The 17,464-nt window shown below is 40.0% G+C and overlaps 1 long non-coding RNA gene across 2 annotated transcripts in view; it reads left to right on the top strand.

Moving 5' to 3' along the window:
- The first annotated feature begins 4,310 nt into the window (after nt 1-4,310).
- Nucleotides 4,311-17,464, top strand: part of LOC138109524 (uncharacterized) — a 37,150-nt gene continuing 23,996 nt past the window's right edge. Inside the window, exons 1-4 of one of the 2 annotated variants that reach the window (XR_011150540.1) lie at nt 4,311-4,395; nt 4,735-4,826; nt 9,011-9,168; nt 9,529-10,021. This is a non-coding gene — a long non-coding RNA (uncharacterized lncRNA). Of the gene's footprint in view, nt 4,396-4,734; nt 4,827-9,010; nt 9,169-9,528; nt 10,022-17,464 lie in introns of those variants that run through there. The other variant, XR_011150539.1, reaches the window with a different exon arrangement.

Consider the following 17,464-nt stretch of genomic DNA (forward strand, 5'->3'; position numbering starts at 1 on the left):
TACCCTCTGGAAATACAATGCTTTACAGACGTCATCTTTACCATTGATTTAATTGACTCAGCTGTCTTCAGATGTTAGAGCTGTGTACCAATGACTATGTCATTTAGATGTTTTTTCTTAGTTCAGAAGTTAAACAAATATAAACTATATTCCTTACCAATCATCAGGACAGATTATTAGATGCAGTGCTAAGCAACCATCCCTGCCTTTGAAGATCACAAGGTATGTGCTTTTTTCTTTTTTTCTGTTTTTTCCTGTGGGAAGTTTCCTTGCGTTTGAATTTGAATTTGCCAAATTAGGTAATCTCGTTACTTTTTTTTTTTCTTTCTTGAATTTAACTATGTTTTAGAAGCTAATGAAATATTAGAAAGTCTTGGGGATATTGGTTTCTGACTCCTAAGAATCTGCAATATCTGTGATGTTGAGGTGAAGAGCAGAGAAACTGAAGGAACATTGATGCTCCCTCAGGAGTGTGGCAACTTATATACATGTGCTATTCCCTATGGCTGTCCTCTGACATCTCCCTGGTGGTAATAGTGGCATCCTTTACATCTCACAGGAAATTCACAGTCATATACTGAGAAATTCTGAAGCCCAGTAATGATATGCAGGTAAAACTCAGTGTAGAATTCTCTATGCTAACATAGAGAGTAATCTAACATTTTTAAAACATGAGCTTATGAAATTGGACTTGCTGTGATTTCATAGAATCATAAAACAGCTTGGGTTGGAAGGGACCTTAAAGATCATCTGGTTTCAAACTGCTTGCCATGGGCAGGGGTGCCTTTCACTAGATCAGGTCTACTTCTTCCATTAAATTTGACAATCCTTTATCTTGGCCTTGTATTATGGGAAGTACATTTGAGTGAAAGAGTTAATCACCTCTCTCTAAAATGCACATGGACAAAATACAAACTACAAGCTGAACGGTGTTTGGCCAGTAGGAATCATAGGGTAAACCTGTCTTTTTGGTGCTTTTTGCTTGCCAAGACCCCTGCAAACCTCAGGCCTGTTGTTTTCTGCCAGTCAGCACCGCCACCACCATGTTAATGGTCATCAAATGTCAAGAATCACTTTCACCTTGGAAAATACTTGGAAGAAGAGGATAATGACTAAATAAGGCTGAATCTTAGGGATAAATATGTAATTTACGATGTGGCACAGAAGGAGGATTACCTGTATAGCACTTCCCTGGGTATTTGTATGCACACACAGAGAGGAGAATCTGTTCTCCTTGTCATGGTGCACATTTGTAAATGTTAAAGACAGGGAACAGATGACTGTTTAACATGGCAAAGAACTATAAAAGCATTACTGCCTCTCCTTTCTTTTTCAGTCATTTAAATTTTTTTTAATGAAGTATTGCAAACTGACTTCTGAAGTCATATGGTATTTTAAATACCTACCAAGGGAAGAGATTACTTTTATATATTGTATTTTAAGGCTCACAGGAGACAGTTTGTTATTCATTTCAACCTAATGCAAGCAATAACAAGCTTGCTGGATTAAGTGCCTACTTTCTGAAATAGTTTGACTCTCTAATGTCCATTATTAATTGTTTTAATATATAGAATTCACAGCAATTTATTGTACATGTCTGAACATTCTTTAGGAAATCAGGATAATAGAGTTTCTGGACATTAAAAATGCCCTGGACAATGTATTTTATTACTTCTCAGCTATCTTCTGTTTTGAAAATATAAATTCAAGGAACTCTTAGAAAGGAGGGATCATTAAGAGGGCAAAAATAGCAGGGTGGCAAAACAATAACATTCTTCAGCTACTAATAGTCTCTGAACTGCTAGAAATGCTTCCCGCCATCTGCATTTTAGCAACCAAGGTAATGCTATTGGTGTTTTGTATCCTCAGGATCCTCAGTAGTGTCATTAGTACAAACAAATCTCAGGAAGAGTTCTCGGGGTAGCAGAAGGAGCAGTCTGGGACCTGGCTGCTGCCACATCCCCCAGCTTGTGCAGTGGGGATGCTGCCTTTGTGTGTCCCATTGTGCCCTGTTTGTTCATAGTGTCACATGCTGAAGCTGCACCAAGGCCTTGCTGGGTGCAGGAAGAGGTTGTTATCATTAGAGCTGACTGAGCAAAACAGTGTTGCACATGACAAAGTCTGTGGAAGATAGGGAACATTTTACCTGCAGAATTTCCTCCTAATTATGGTAAATCAGAAAAGCACTTTAATTTGTTAACCATGGGGCTTTCTTGTGTCCAGGAGCTCTGGTTTTTCCTTATGTCTAAACAACTCTTAGCACAGCACAATGATGGCTCAGCACTTGAGCTCTCACAAGTTACAGTGACAGAAGTAGAAATAACTAATAAATATAGCAGTGCTCACAGCTCTCAAACTATTGATACTTGCTGATTTTGGAAGCCAAATTAAAAACAATTTCTCACATTTCAAGCACAATAAAATATTGGGTTTGTAAAACTTAGGGAGAAGTAAAACCCCTTGTTGACCTTTGTCCTTCTGGCACTGCTGAATTTAGTAAGCCTAATCTTGAGGCATCTGACTGGCTTAACCCTCCTGTTTTATTCTTCAAACACCACTGATTTACTTGGTAGTTTGCCTTAGACAGGGCAGTTGGGCTTTGATATTTGATCCCCATGGGAGTGTTGATTAATAAAGCCTGAGAGGAAAAGTTAAACCTGCAGAAAATGAGCAAGTGAGAGTCCTTTGTAAATGAGAGTCCTGGGATCTGCAATGATTTCAAATTACATTTCTGTGTATGGGGAGGGTGGGAGTGTAGTCACTTTGGCATGTCACTTTGGCTTTGGCATGTCAATAGCTCTGAGTGCACTTTAGAAAAGATGCTCTGAACATTAATAATCTGTAGAGCTAAGCTATCTTGGCTCAGGTGATTGTATAAAAATAGCACCATCACCGTGTTAGAATTGAAAAGAGAAAAAGAAAATAAACCTGCAAAAAAGGCACTGTAAAAGCAGGGGACTAAGGAAAACAAAAATTATAGATATTACAGCCAAGAACTAAGAAGTTTCTCCCTGAAGGCACAATAGCAAAAAATTAGTTCCTTTAAAAGGCAAGATCCAAATTTGGGGCATCAAGATATTTGAGAAGTAACCTGTAGGCTCGACACTGGGGCCAGGCACCTGACCTCATTGCTGTGGGCTGTTCGAGAGCAAACAGAACTTTCTGCATTTCCTGTATTCCAATTCTGAAAGGGTCACTGTGTGCTCTAATAGCCCTGGCTACACAAAGCATCTGACACTTTTTCATATGACCCCACATGGCCTTTCTTAGTGTGGAAAAGACTATGAATCTACCAATTACTACTGAAAACTAATAATTAGTTGTGTTACATGCATGTAATAAGACCTCCACTAAAATTTATTGATCAGTGTTTGTAACAAAAACGGTATCAAAATTTCAATAATGTCTCTAGAAATGAATGTCTTGAGAATTGTGGTATGCTCAGATTTTGCTGGTGACCTTCACTGAACTGACTGTAATTTGGAAATACTGTGAAATCTATAAAGGCTACACTTTGCAACCAGCCAAATGTTGAATGTGGGTTATGATTTCCACAGCATGTGAATAGCTTAATATTTTTATTTTATTTTACCTCTGATTAGTTGTACATGGAACATTAAAGCTGGCTTTTTACAGTCAGTGTAGCTAGGGGTATTGAAATCAGAACATAGATCTCTAAGTACAAATCAGAAGGACAGACACTTAATAGTTTTGAAACTTATGGTTAGTGGGCCTATATTTTTTATTTATAATTCTATGATTATATTTTATTTTTCAGTTTGTAGATATTGGGAAAAGAATCTTCAGATGGTCCTTAATTATTTTTAATTTAGCTAATGAGATATGTTGCCGCAGTCCAGACTCTGGGCTCATAATAAACAAAAGCCAAAAGAAGGAAATACACCCATTCTTGTTTTTTTACTGAATGTTATTTAGAAATCTTTTTTGTTTTTTCTAATTTTGCAACCACTGAGAGGGTTGGGTTGTTTTTTTTCTTAATGGTTGTTCTACATCTCCAAATTTCATTGCTGCTCTGTGCTGGGTTTTTGAGAGACCTCAGGTCTCATTCCTGCCAGAGCAATTGGTATGATTTGGTGAAAAAAAAGGCAAAGTAGCTCAATGTAGGAAGAAAAGGCTGACCAGAAGTAATCAGCTGTCAAAGCCAAGCCCTCACGCAGCCACTCTGACTGGCTGGGCAACATCGGTGTCGTGTTTGCCCTCATTATCCTGCAAGGCAGGGAAACAGGCCCATCTCATATTTCAGCTCAGGAGCTGAGGAGGGGAAAGGATTAGGGTGGGGCTATGCTTCAGGCTGAGCACCCATCCTGGATTCAGAGTTGCCCCTGTTCCCATTAGATGAGCCGCAAGCTAGATCTGCTGTGGTCCCTGGACAAGGTGGGATGGAATGCTGGCATGACAGACCCCAGGAGGAATATGTGATACATCAGTGCAGCCAGGGTCATCTCTAGTGCCACCACTGTGACTGAGGAATAGGGTCTTGGACCATGGGAGACAGATGGTTTGGAAGAGAGCAGGGATGATGCCTTAACTGGTGTTCCACTCCTGCTCCCAGGAAATGCCCACCCAGCAGATAAACTGAGTATCTTTCCCATGCTGCAGGGAGTGTCTGACAGAAACATAGGGTGATACGTGCTTAGGGCTGGTATCCTGTCTGCTGAACCACAGATCTTCTGTACTCACAGCACTGTAATTGCAATAATTTTCCTTTTCCAGTTCATTTAATGAAGATGGGATCTTGTGGACCATTCTTTATACTTCAGAAATGCTGCATCTCTCATGGACATAAGGCATTTGTGACCAGCCAGGTGAGTATGCCTCTAGCACAAAGCTGTCACTCAGAATTTAAGATAGATATCATATATGCACTGTATACTGCAATGCCTTTTTTTTTTTTCAATGTATGTTTTAAATGGTACAAGGAAAACATGGAACCCTGTCAACAGTGCAGCCAATTCCATTTCACCATAGCAGGTTTGCTTGTGGTTTGGTCACTGGCTGGACTTCTCCTGACAGTTTACCACAGCTCTGAGGGGTTCTTGGCTGTGTTGTTTGTGCTGTTCCTGGGGATTCTGTGAAAAACAGATTAAGGGATACAACAGGGAGAAAAGGGTAGGTTTTTTGTTTCCTTTCATTCACTGTTGACACTCTCCAAAGGAAAACTGGCAAGAAAGGGATGTAGGTAACACAGGACTTGGCAGAAAGCCAACACACAGGAGGGCTGCAGGGGTTGAACACTAAATCTTTTGTCCATTTCAAGTATCCCTATTTTATTCTGTGCAGTACAAGCTGTACAGGTCCTTATTTACAAAGGCCACTTATGCAAGCTGGACCAGCAAAATTTCATGTTTTCTGTTGTTCACATCAGTCCTGATGTGCACTTCAGGATCTCATCTGTTATCCTTGCCACTGGAATTGCTCAGTGTATCTCAAAGTAGTTTGAGGACAGCTGCTCAGCCTCACAGAAGACAGTGAATGTTAGATGTGATAGCTACTGCTCAGGTGTTACTGACTGACACTGGATTCACACCATGGTGCATGAACTGCAGTGGCAACAGTGACAACAGTGGTCTGATCCCTGAAGTCATCATTCTGTGTCATTTGTCCCATGTTTGGTGGCATTGCCAGGATCAGCACTTTTTAACCTCCCACCACCAGTCTTCCTTGTTCGCTTTGCTTCTCCTATGTGCATGTCTCCTTAATGCAACCTTCTGAATCCTTCAGGAGACACAGGACAGGCGCATGATTTTGTTTGTCCAAATGGCAACCACTTACCAGAGTGGGAACTTCCAAGTTTTTGGTAAAAGGCTCAATTACTGTAGCACCTGCCTTTTACAGGAGTTGTCATGTTCTCTCTCTGGGTTGCAAGTATGGGTAATTCTCATCTAGGCAGGTAATATGAGTCATTCCTGGAGCTAGGTCTTTTCAAGGATTTTGAATTTAACTGTATTTCCTTTCAATCTCCCAAATAATAGAAACGAAGGATAATATGTTGTTATGAATAAATTATCTTAGACACATATTTTGACTTAGACTTAAACAAACTCTACTAATAATATAGGAATGGGGAGAATGGGGTTTGACATGAATTCCAGCAAGGTATTTATAGAACTGTTAGAACAGATTTCACAATAATTAAAACAGAGTATAGGTTATGTTAAAGTAAATGAAGTCAATTTAGTTCATCATCATTTTTAGTGCTGCAAATTAACATAACAATGACAACTATGGTTGTCACTGACTTGAACAGCAGCAGTTAATCATTGCAGTTAATCATTATTAACACATAATTCATAATGATCAATCATGCTTGACTCTAAGATCATAGTGGGCTTGTATTAAATATTATATAAAAGTATAGGGCATTTAATAACTGTCCAAAACCTAGGAAAATCAGGCCCCCATTTTCCATTTTGATGTAGTGTTATGAGCTATTTCTGTCATGTCTCTGAGTTTGTTAGGACTTGTTAAGTTTGAGTTCATCTTGACAGGTAAGATTGCTGCATGTATGTGCAAATAGCATAAATGCCCCATATTTGTCTAAGGTAGTTGTGCTACTGTTCTGACTGCTGAGTCAGTCAGGCAAAACTCTTCTGCTCAGCATTGAACTGGTGCTTTGTCCTGGCAAGTGCCATCTAACTCTCTCCCCATGGCATACAGAACTTCATGAAAAGTAACCTGTGGTTTTCAAAATTACTCTCAGTTCCTCCTCAGCTGCTATGCTCAAAGTTGGTTGAGTAAGGGCTGGTTCCAAGGTGAGCACTGTGCTGTGGTTTATACCTACTTGCAGTACTGATGTCCAGGAGCACAAGAACCTCTGAAAAGTAGTTTTGCAGGCTGCCTGTATGGCTTAGCAGGCTGCAGATTACCTGTATTCTGAAAGGTCACGCTCTAGACCATGTTTAGGTTTAGGTTTTTTTAACAATCTCACTATTTATATGCTCATTTACCTCTCTGTGAAGGAGAAAAGCGGTGACATAAATTAAGTCCTTTGTCAAAAAGCTTTGGAGTACTACTTTTCAAGTTAAATGTGCCTGGACATTGTAATACATCTTCTTAGCATGAAGGCTAACCGGAGTGATGGTGTTTGTCTTCCCGAGTAACCTTTCCATGTGATGGAGCCCTGCTTTCCTGGGAGGGCTGAGCACCTGCCTGCCCATGGGATGTGCTGAGTGAATACCTTGTTCTGCTTTGCTTGTGTGCATGGCCTTTGCTTTACCTGCTAACCTGTCTTTTTCTCAACCCATGAGTCTTCTCAGGGTTACTGTCCTGATTCTCTCCCTGGTCCCACTGTGGAGGGAGGGGGTGAATTTAGTTGCCAGTTGGGGTTATTATAGAATCATAGAATATCCTGAGCTGGAAGGGACCCAGGAGGATCATTGAGTCCAACTCCTGGCTCTGCACAGGACACTCCAAGAATGATCCCAGGTGCCTGAGTGCATTGTCCAAATCCTTCTTGAACTCTGTCAGGCTGATGCTGTGACCACTTCCCCAAGGAGCCTGTTCCAGTGCCCAAACAACCCTCCGGGTGAAAAGCATTTTCCTAATATCCACCCTCAACCCCCCCGATACAGCTTCATGCCATTCCCTCAAGTTAAAACATGAGACCATGATTCAGACATATACTGCACCCCAAAACAAATCAATATTTTCCCTTGAAGAGTGAAAAGCAAATAAGTATTTCAATTGAAATTAATTTAAAATATTTTAGTTTGCTCTAAGGCAAACAGGAGACAACACTGTGTGCATGTCCATAATGAACTTCAATAACAGTTCAAAATGAGTGTTATTACAGCATACAACAGTGCTCAAAGAAAGCCAAAAATTCAACACAAACAAAATAAAAGCATTAAAGTTTGAAAGCTGTATTATTTCTAGACAGAGGGTAAAGACCCACTGGAGAAGTTGCTAAGTGCCCTGGTACGGCAAAGGATGTTTGAAAGTTCTTTTTTCTTAACCAAACAAAATATTTCAAAAGGAGCAAACCCCTTTTAAATTCCTACATGAAATGAAAGTCTCTTCAAGGGTAGTTTGGCAGAATTAAACCATTAATTCATCAGATTTCAGCAGTGTCTGATCTCTGAATATTATGCAGACTGTTTTCTGCCTGAAGGACAAGCAAAGCCATGTGACTCCTGAGAGAGGGTAGAGCTTACAGCAGCAGGTAAAATTGTGCTGTATTTGCTTCAAAACCAGCCAGGTAACAGGGCTCCATCCATTGTTATGTAATGAATTCAAAATTAGTTCTCTTGCCACAGGTGTATTTTCAATCCTTTTTTCAATCTTTTTTTCATCTTGCCAATAATTTTTTTCCTGAGTTTGAGGATCCCTCATGAAACTGTTATTTTTATGATGCTGCATTCCTTTTCCTCTGGGAAATCATGCCTTGCTCTACCAAGGGCACAAGTTCACTTTTCAGCTTCAGTCCAGTCCTTGGCTATGTGTCTCTCCTGTCCCACCGATGACACTGCTACTTCTGTGACTGCTGTGCTCAGAGAAGGTGCTACCAGTGCAAGTGATTTCTCTGTGTGCTGCAGCCATGCACAAATCCTGAAACACAAGACATGGAAGGACTGGGAATAAGATTCTGATGTGCACCTTTTTTCTGTGCTGCCTTTATCCCTCTGCACATTCTTACTGCTTAACTGTGCTAAAATGATTTATTACCTAAATCAAATTAGGAATGGATCCCATTTTGTCCTTCTATTTTTTGCTCAGAATGACACTTAGAACTGGAGGCAGGTGAGCAAAAAATACTTGAAAAAAATGTTGCTATTAAAAAAATACTTTAAGCGTCTCTCTCCCTAAAAACTAATAATTCCAAAAGATTTCAGAAAAAAAAGTGGCTTGAAATAACTGAGATAAAAGAAGGTAATATTAAAAAAAGATATTAATAAAAGATTCTATTGGGAGTTTGGAAATTGCCTCCATTGTGGGGTTTTGTTTTAAGGATTAAAAAAAAGCCCCTCAACTTCAACATTTAAATTTTCAGGTTCTGGCATCTGAGGGAAGGATCACATGCTGAGTGCCTCAACTTCCTGAAGAAAGTGTGGGAGGGGCAGGAAAACTTAGAGTTGAATCCAAAGCAGCTGAACTTCCAACCGGGAGATCTGCAATGGAGGGGATGAGGAAAAACCTCGTCAGTGGCGGGTAAGTACTCTGTTGGTTTGGAGCTTCACTCAGTGTTGCAGAGAGGCCCTTTTGTCCAGCTGGGGTCCAGAGCCTAAAAGATACCACCAAAACATTTTTTTTCATGCTTTGGTGATGAAGGACTGAGCAGGGTTCACTGCTGTGTTTGAGGAGAGCAGCAGAAGCAAATGTGCCTGTACAGGTGTGAGCCCCAGTGCTTGGGGGATTCTCAGTGAAGGGGAGAACAGGTCCCTTCAGGTTGGAGTTGTGTCTGGTTTTGAATTGCAGTTTCTGACTGAGGGGCAAGTGGTCCCTGTAGCCCCTCTTTGCAATGCTAAATCTTTTCTTGTACCCAGCTCTCTTATCACTCATCTCTCACAGATTCAAGATGAAGAGGGCAGAGCCTCTTTCTAGGCTCATTTCTTTTCTGTCTGATTTATTTATATTGGTAACTCTTCCGTTGATGAACTATTATTACCAAGATACAAAGAGCAGAGTGAAGGACTCATCAAGATTGATGCTTTCAAGAATACTGGATTGTAAATAATAATGTATGTGTGTGTTTGCCTTGTCTAATGTGTTTGGTTAGAAAACTAGTTGGTTTCTGAAATGCAGTGAACCTGTACATTTTTCAGGATGCTCCTGTGAAGAAAAGTTGAGTGGAACTTTAAAAAAACAGCCAAATTACTTTCTTCTAAAGAATTTCTTTTTTTGTTTGTGGCCCTGAATATAATAATCAATTTATTTCCCTTCTGTTGTATTTTCCTTTGCAACCTGGTGAGTCTCATGAGCAGAACAATGGTGATTATTTTAGGAGCAGATTGTAAATGCAAAGTGGGGTTTTTTTACAATTGAAATAATAAAGCTCTGTAACAAATGGTAGGTGAATATCCTAAATATATAGATAATAAAAATAAGAAACAAATAAAGAAATTTAAATTTTAATTATATATGATTTTTCATCTCCAAAAAGTCAGGGATTAACTTAGGAGTACACAAACCAATTAGTGTATATGAGAATGAGTGGCACTGACACATTGCAGGCGTGAGGAATGTGTTATGTTATGTTCTTCTATTCCTCATGCCATATAGGAGTGAACACAAATTATTTTAAATCCCAACAGTGGTAAATTAATGCATATTACTTGCATAAGAAGCTACAGGCATCTGTTTCAGTAAAATGCATATACCTATACACACAGCAGAATATGAATAGTTATTTTTCACTCTTTGTTAAAGTTTTGGTAAAAATCTTAGCTATTCAAAACTGACCGGTCTTGATAGCCAAAGCTAGGAATGAGAACTGTAAAAAAAACATGTATTTCCTGTGTGTCCTTCTGTTTGGGTTACCAAAAGATAGTATTTCCCAGATGCCAGCTTGCTGTGGGCTTTTTCAAAACTTAGACCTCACAGATATCCTGTGCAGTCTCAGCATTTCATTGCTCTTACAAGGAGATTGAATGATATGAAAATGTAGTCCAAGGGCTGGTCTTCAAAAATTCAGGTGCTTCTTATCTAGAGCCACTTACCAGTCAATACTGATAAATATTTACTTGATAAGATTCAGGTGCTTGGAGGGAAAACTGTGTGAATAGTATGTGAGCAGCATCAACAGGAAAACTTTGTGTTCCAGTATTCATGTTGGATGCACTTTTCCCCTGTCCTGAGGACCTCTCTCCCTTCTCTTCCCTGCAGTTATAATTCAGTAATGACTCTCATGATATCTGCTCTCACACACATCAGTTTTGGATTCTTGGTTGTTTGGTTTTTTTACAGAGATATGGTGCTTGCTAGTGACCTTCCTTTACAACCTCTTTGTTGTCTTAGTCACAACTCCAGACCCCTGGCAGTTTTTGAGTGAGAGGGGCCCGCAATATCTATATAAAATTTGCAGTACAGCTTGACCTAGATTTTACTGTTATTATCATTTATGCAAACAGCCTTCCTCACTGCTGAGTTCCTGCTTTGACAATGTGAGCTGAAAAACATCCATGGATGTAGAGCAGGAATGCTAAATTCCTCATCTTATTGCAATGATGGGGAGGGATGAAGGAAGCATAGAAAGCACCTTGATTACTGAACCAAGGTGAAACAGCCGTGATGTTCTGTGCTGCTGGGTTCCTGTCAGGAACCAGCTGCTGGGGCGTCCTGGTGTCGGCGTGAATTTGAGTCTGCAGCCTCCTGAGAAATGCTGTGACCTGGTGAGGCCAGTGTGGCTCAATGGGGGCACTGAGGAAACAGGTGGCAGAACTCCTCGAAAGCTTCCCTACATGGTTTTGCAACCCCATCTGGTTTGCAGCTCAGAGACTGGTGCTTAGACTTGGGATTCAGAGGTATGAATACACTCATTTGTTCCTTACCTGTAACCACAAAGAGACCACCATTGCTGTGCCTGGAGCTCTTTCCACACCCAAGCCCCATTTAAATTGCCATTTATTAGGTTATTTGAAGAGCAAGGCACTGTCACCTTACAGGTAATTATACCTTGGACATGGTTAAAGATAACCTCAGTTATCAGTCACCTCGGTTGATGAGGGTCTGTGATGAATGATGAATCCTAAATACTCCTTTATTTCAAGGGGGCTGCTGGTTTTTGTTTATAAAAAAACCAGCAATAATGAAGGGGTTTTGACATCTGCCATTGTTGCAGCATATGTTTCCAAGAACTTCTTGCTATACGTGTTGTGAAAACAACTTGTTATGATAAAATATATTTCCTCCATTCAAATGCAATTTAAGAGTACTCTTTAATTTGGTTGAATTCTTCTCGAGTCATTTTTCCATTTAACTGTTGTCATGCAATAATCTTAAAAAAAAAAATAAAATCCCTTACATTCTTGTTACAGCTGAGAACAGGTTTAAAAACTGAAAGATCACATAATATTCATTAATTGATCCAATGAAGTTTTGAGCGAGATGTCAGGGGTTTAAGGTTGGATTATTCTATATGCCTAAATTTATGCACATTTATAGTTATATTTTGTCACATAATTTGTCGTTGTACACTACCACATTTTCCTTTTAGCCTAATTTACTATCCCTACTTTTAACACTGAGTGTTACTTTGTACAAAAGTGGTCTCATCCAGACCTTCCCAAACACTTTTTTCCTTCTAGGTCTCATTCTACCTAGAGAGTAGGGTTAGATGATTCGGTTCAGAAAAGTTTTTACAGACTAAAGAAGTTAAAAAATTTTTGCTCAATTTCTGGTTGAATAGGCTTTTAATTTTTAAAGAATTTTGGAGCTGGCAGAGCCTGCTGTACTGACAGGGTCTGAGGCTGCCATCATCTACACGAGCAAAGGTGCACAAGGCAGCAGAGCAAAGTTTGGGTGAAGGTTTGTGAGCTTCTATTTCATCTGAATGTGTCATGCAATCCCATTAGAAACTATAATTATGGGCCAGAATCTGAACCTTTTTTTTACATCATTATGAGTCTTGTTCATAAATTATCCTCTTTACTCTGATAAGCTTCTCTACTTCCAAACTAAAGGAAGTACTATCGAGCACAGGAAAGAGTGGCAGAGCTGTTGCCTCATGCAAACAACTAGATTCCTAAAATGTATTTATTACCAAAGGATTCAGACAGAAACTACTGAGACCTGAGGACCTGGGCACTCACCCTGTTTGTGAGTCCAGATACATCCAGCAAACGGAGTTTCTGAATCCAGGTACATCCCAAAAGCCTGCCCCAAGGCAGACCCATCACTACCCTTGTCAAACTTCATGACCACTCATCTGTGTGTTACCCCCTACATTTTTTTCTTAGGATATTCTGAGGATGCTGGCACAGGTCTTCAGCTCCCTTTCCTTTTCTAGATGTTTCCATTGATAATGAAATAAATCACCAAGAAAATGATACTGCAAATTCTCTCTTCTTCATCCCAAACATGTTTATCCTTGTATTTTCTCCTACATGACAATAGCTCCCAGAGTAACTATACCTAAACAAATTAAAAGTATATGAATATTCTTCATACTATAGTGAGTTTGGAAATAGGAAATTTTTGCTATAAGTGTCCTCATTCCCAACTTTCTTTATTCTAATCTCTTGTGTATGCTGCTATATTACAGAAAACATTAAAGTAAATTTAGATAATAAGTAATTAATATGATCCATTTATGGGTAAAATAGTAAGTTTAGATGTTCTTTTTAAGCTCTTATTTTTTTTTTTCCAAGTCATGTTATGAGAAGACATAGCAGAGTACTTGTAACGGGCAGTTCTGCAAGATACACTAAAAGCTTTCAGATAATTTATATACATTTTCCTTGGTAAAAAATATATATCACAGGTCAATTTTTTTTTTAATTGGCTTTTTGGAACCCAATACCATACATGTGCCATAGCCAGACTTAAATGTTAATTGAAAGTAAGATGAAGAATAGGCCTTATTTTTAGATCCAAGGCAACAAAATCCTGATAGACATCATTTCACTTTGAGTGCAATTGTAAGACTCTCCAGTCCCACAGGTAATAAATAACAACTCGACAAGGCTCCACTTCATGCTATGGGTATTGAATCATTACAAAAATCAAGCTCTTAAATGTCATCTTTAATTTTCTTTCCTTTTTTTTGGTAACAGAATTTTGTTGATTTTGTTTCTAAACTCTGATTATGGAGTTCAATGCGGCTCATTTGGCATTTCAGGGTTTGGAAGTTCTTACGTTTTATTTGTTTCCATAAAGATTGATGTAGGAAGAGAAAATGCTACTCTCTCCTATACTCTGTACATGTTAACTGATTATGTAGTTGAACTCTATGCCCTATTTATCTTCCTGAAAGAAACAGAAATGACTTTGTCACAAGCTACAGAATATATGCAGGACTGCACAGTTCTCAGTCTCTACTGCATTCTGAAGAGTGATATATTTTAGCATCTAATATTTATGTTCATTTCAACTTGTATTCTCATTTTTCATCTGCAGTGCCCTTGGTGATGGTAGAAATTAGTTTTATTACAGCTTCCTCTAAAGGACATCCATGCTTGGAGGAAAAACAGGGAGGGGAAAAGTCATCCAGAGGCATGGGCTCCAAATTGATATGTCAGGGAGGTATATCCATGAATTTCCTGTTGAAGTATAGTGATCCATAATCCTCTCTTGTATTATAGACTTATAAATTACCTTCTTTTATGGTATGTCATTTAACTATACATGTCTTTGTATCAAAACTCTGGTTTCAAGCCTAGGATGGAACCATCAGTGTTGTGGAGGTCACCCTGGAAAAACAAAATAGATAGCAGTCTTGATAAGCAGAGACTTCCCTTCCATCAGGCACGGGCATGGCCGTGGCTGCCTCAAGTGCCTGGGAAGTGTTGTGGCGATATTTGTTCCTGTTCCGTGGGGCGAGGCTGGCACTGCCATCTGTCCCTCACTGCCTCACTCAGGTTGCGCATTTTTGCCTTGTCTCACTTTTTCCCTCAACGTGCCCTCCCTCCAGGCTCCTGCAGCCGAAATCTTAGCAGTCAGGTGCTATTTTTCCTGTGTCTAGCCTGTGAGCCTGCATCTTCATAGAACCTCCAGCAGGCCCTTTTCTCCTCCCCACTTTTACAAGAGTGACATTTTGAGTAAGTCAAGGTTCAGTATGTGCCAGGAAACAGATGAAATTATAAAGCATCCTTCTAATGCCATATAAAGTTGTGGTAAAAGTGTAATGAAGGAAAGAGTAATTAAAGGGGAAAAAAAGTTCTACATTGCATAATCTTCTACATTCAAAATGGCTAAAAAACCACATAATTCTTCTATAGCTATAACATTTTTGTAACACAGGCCCTATTAATCTGACACTTGGTCAAATTGCCAATATCTATTAAATATATATGAAACTGTTTTGCAATATTTTGAAAAAAGCCTTGCCCTTTAGAATTCTTGTTGCAGAGATAATGATTTGGTGCTTGGTAAACATTTCATACATGTTTAAAACTTCTACAAGCTATTTTCTTCTGAGAAAGAACTTCTGAGTTTCAGTAGTGTCTCTATATCTCATTATGGAGAAGGAAAACAGACAGGAAGGCACAGTGTATAATCCAAAGCTATTTACGAGAAGGTGAGTGAGGGAGTGAAAGAAATTCCAGGACTTCCAAATACACTGAAAAAAATGCAGGCTTGCAGTCAGTGTGCCTCTTTTGGCCACATGCACCTGGACACGAACAGTGGCCATTTTGCATGGGAAAAAAAGCTCATTCCCCCAGTGTCTCAGGGTCAGGTGAGAGGGGTTCCAAGAGCAGCCAGAGTCCTAGGTGCTGGCAGCTTTGGTCTGGGAGAAATCCTGTGCCATTCACCATTTTAGGAGGCAGCACCCCACTGTGGGCCACATGCGCCTGGACGCGAATGGTGGCCATTTTCCATGGGAAAAAAACCTCTTCCCCCCAGGGTGAAGAAAAATGTGAGCTTCTGAAGTGCAAAACTTAAACCTGACTCCACTTCCCACTCTGGAGTTCAATGACTTTCCTAATTTGTTCTTTTCTACTGTGTGCAGGTGGGGAAACTAATACAAATTTCCAGGAGTTGTGCTCCTCTCACCTGTCTGCACAGAATGCAGGTCTCAACAACAATCTTCAGTAATAACTAAGCATTTTCTAAAATAATTGCAAGTCATGACTCCCCAAAAAGTGAGGGTACTAGATGAACAAAGTCACTGAATTAAATTTTTGCATCAGTATTTTTTGTTGCCCTTCCCACTGCACCCCTCTCCCCATCCCAAGGGGTTCTGCAGCCTGGATTATTTCAGTGCATGCCCCTAAAAGCTGCATTAATTCTATGAGGAGGAGGCAGTCTAGGTGAGATATAGATGCAGGACCAAGATCCAAAGGTGATAAAACCGAGGATATTTTAAGCCAGGTTTGCTGCTAAAGGACATTTCACACTGGAAGCTGCACAGTAAATCTCCAGAGTCTTTGTTCAGTCTGTGTTGCATGTTATTTCCCCTCCTTTTCACTTAGCTATGCTGAATACATAAGGGTCACTTTGGAAGAAAAAAATTATTGGTATGTTTAATGTCACTGCTTTATTAGGGAAAAACTGACACAAAACTCTTGCATTTCAGTATATCAAAGGTAAGTTGTTTGCCCCTTCCAGTGCTGATTAGTAGGAAAGTCCAGAGGTGACCCTGTCTGGTCTCCAGGACTGTATGGTTTATCACTGGGTCCTTCAGCTCTGTCTAGGCTTTCTAAATCACAATACTCAGAGAGAACTCAAGCAGAGTCTCTCAGTGGTGTTTCTTACAAACTGACTTCTTGCAAAACTATAGAATAGAATCCTGGAAGGTAGAAAACTATAGAATCCCAAAGACCAAGCAGTAGGCAAGAAACAAAAACGCTATTTTTAGCAATTCCCTGTGAAGAACTGAGGAGGAGTCGCACTAAGGAGGAACCCACACAGCCAAGTGCTTGATGCAGTGCTTGAATAGGCAGTATTTTTTTTATTGTAGGGAAAAGTTCAGACTTGTGCTGTTAGGCTGCCTGGCAGAAGCTGTGTAAGGCAAAGGGGGTTCTCTGTTGGAGCAGCATGGGCTTGGGGTGCTGGTGAATTATTGAGGTACAGAGGTAAATTAGAAATACTGCTGGGAGGCCAGTGAGTGTTCCAGGCAGCTGTTTTCAGTACAGGCAGGACATGATTGACTACAGGCTTATTTTCCAACTTCACATCACACTGTGAAATACTTTGTGTGTACCTCAGCTGTACCTGTTTCAGAAAATCCCAGGCAGGAAGGAGGATTGCAGTGCTTTGTGACTGCCATAGCTTCTTCTATGGCTACCCAGCTGCTGCAGGGAGGAGAGAAAGCTCTTGGGTGCTGCCCTGCCCTGCAGGCAGAGGCTCTGAGGAGGATGAGTTCAGCCAGGTGCCAGTGCAAAGGTCAGGCCTCAAAATTTCTGCACATACAGTAAAATCCTATCAGCAGCAGACCCTCCTTGTGCACTGCAGATGGTTCAGCTTTGACTAGTGCCTCCCAAGCCCACTGGGAAGACTGGAGGGAAAGATACTGTCTTCTGTGAAGGTGTGCTGGAGTGTAGGCTGGAAGCCAGATCTAAAAACATGAACTTTAGTGGTTTAGGGCATGGCCTTCAGCAAAATGAAAATGAGATGTTCAGGAGAGAGCTGCGATACCACGCATTGTATCTCTGATGGAAGAAAATTATGGTCCAGGGGACACACCTGACCATCTTCATCTTTATGTAATTGTTAATTTTTTTTCAGATTGTATTTTTGCATAATAGGGCTAACTAACTGTATTCTCTAAATTCAGCCAGACAAATTCTTGCCCAATATGAAATTGTGATGATGGGGGAGTTTAAGTTATGGTTGTTATACTTGTGTT

The sequence above is a fragment of the Aphelocoma coerulescens genome, chromosome 4 (genome assembly GCF_041296385.1).
Source record: "Aphelocoma coerulescens isolate FSJ_1873_10779 chromosome 4, UR_Acoe_1.0, whole genome shotgun sequence".
NCBI lineage: Eukaryota > Metazoa > Chordata > Aves > Passeriformes > Corvidae > Aphelocoma > Aphelocoma coerulescens.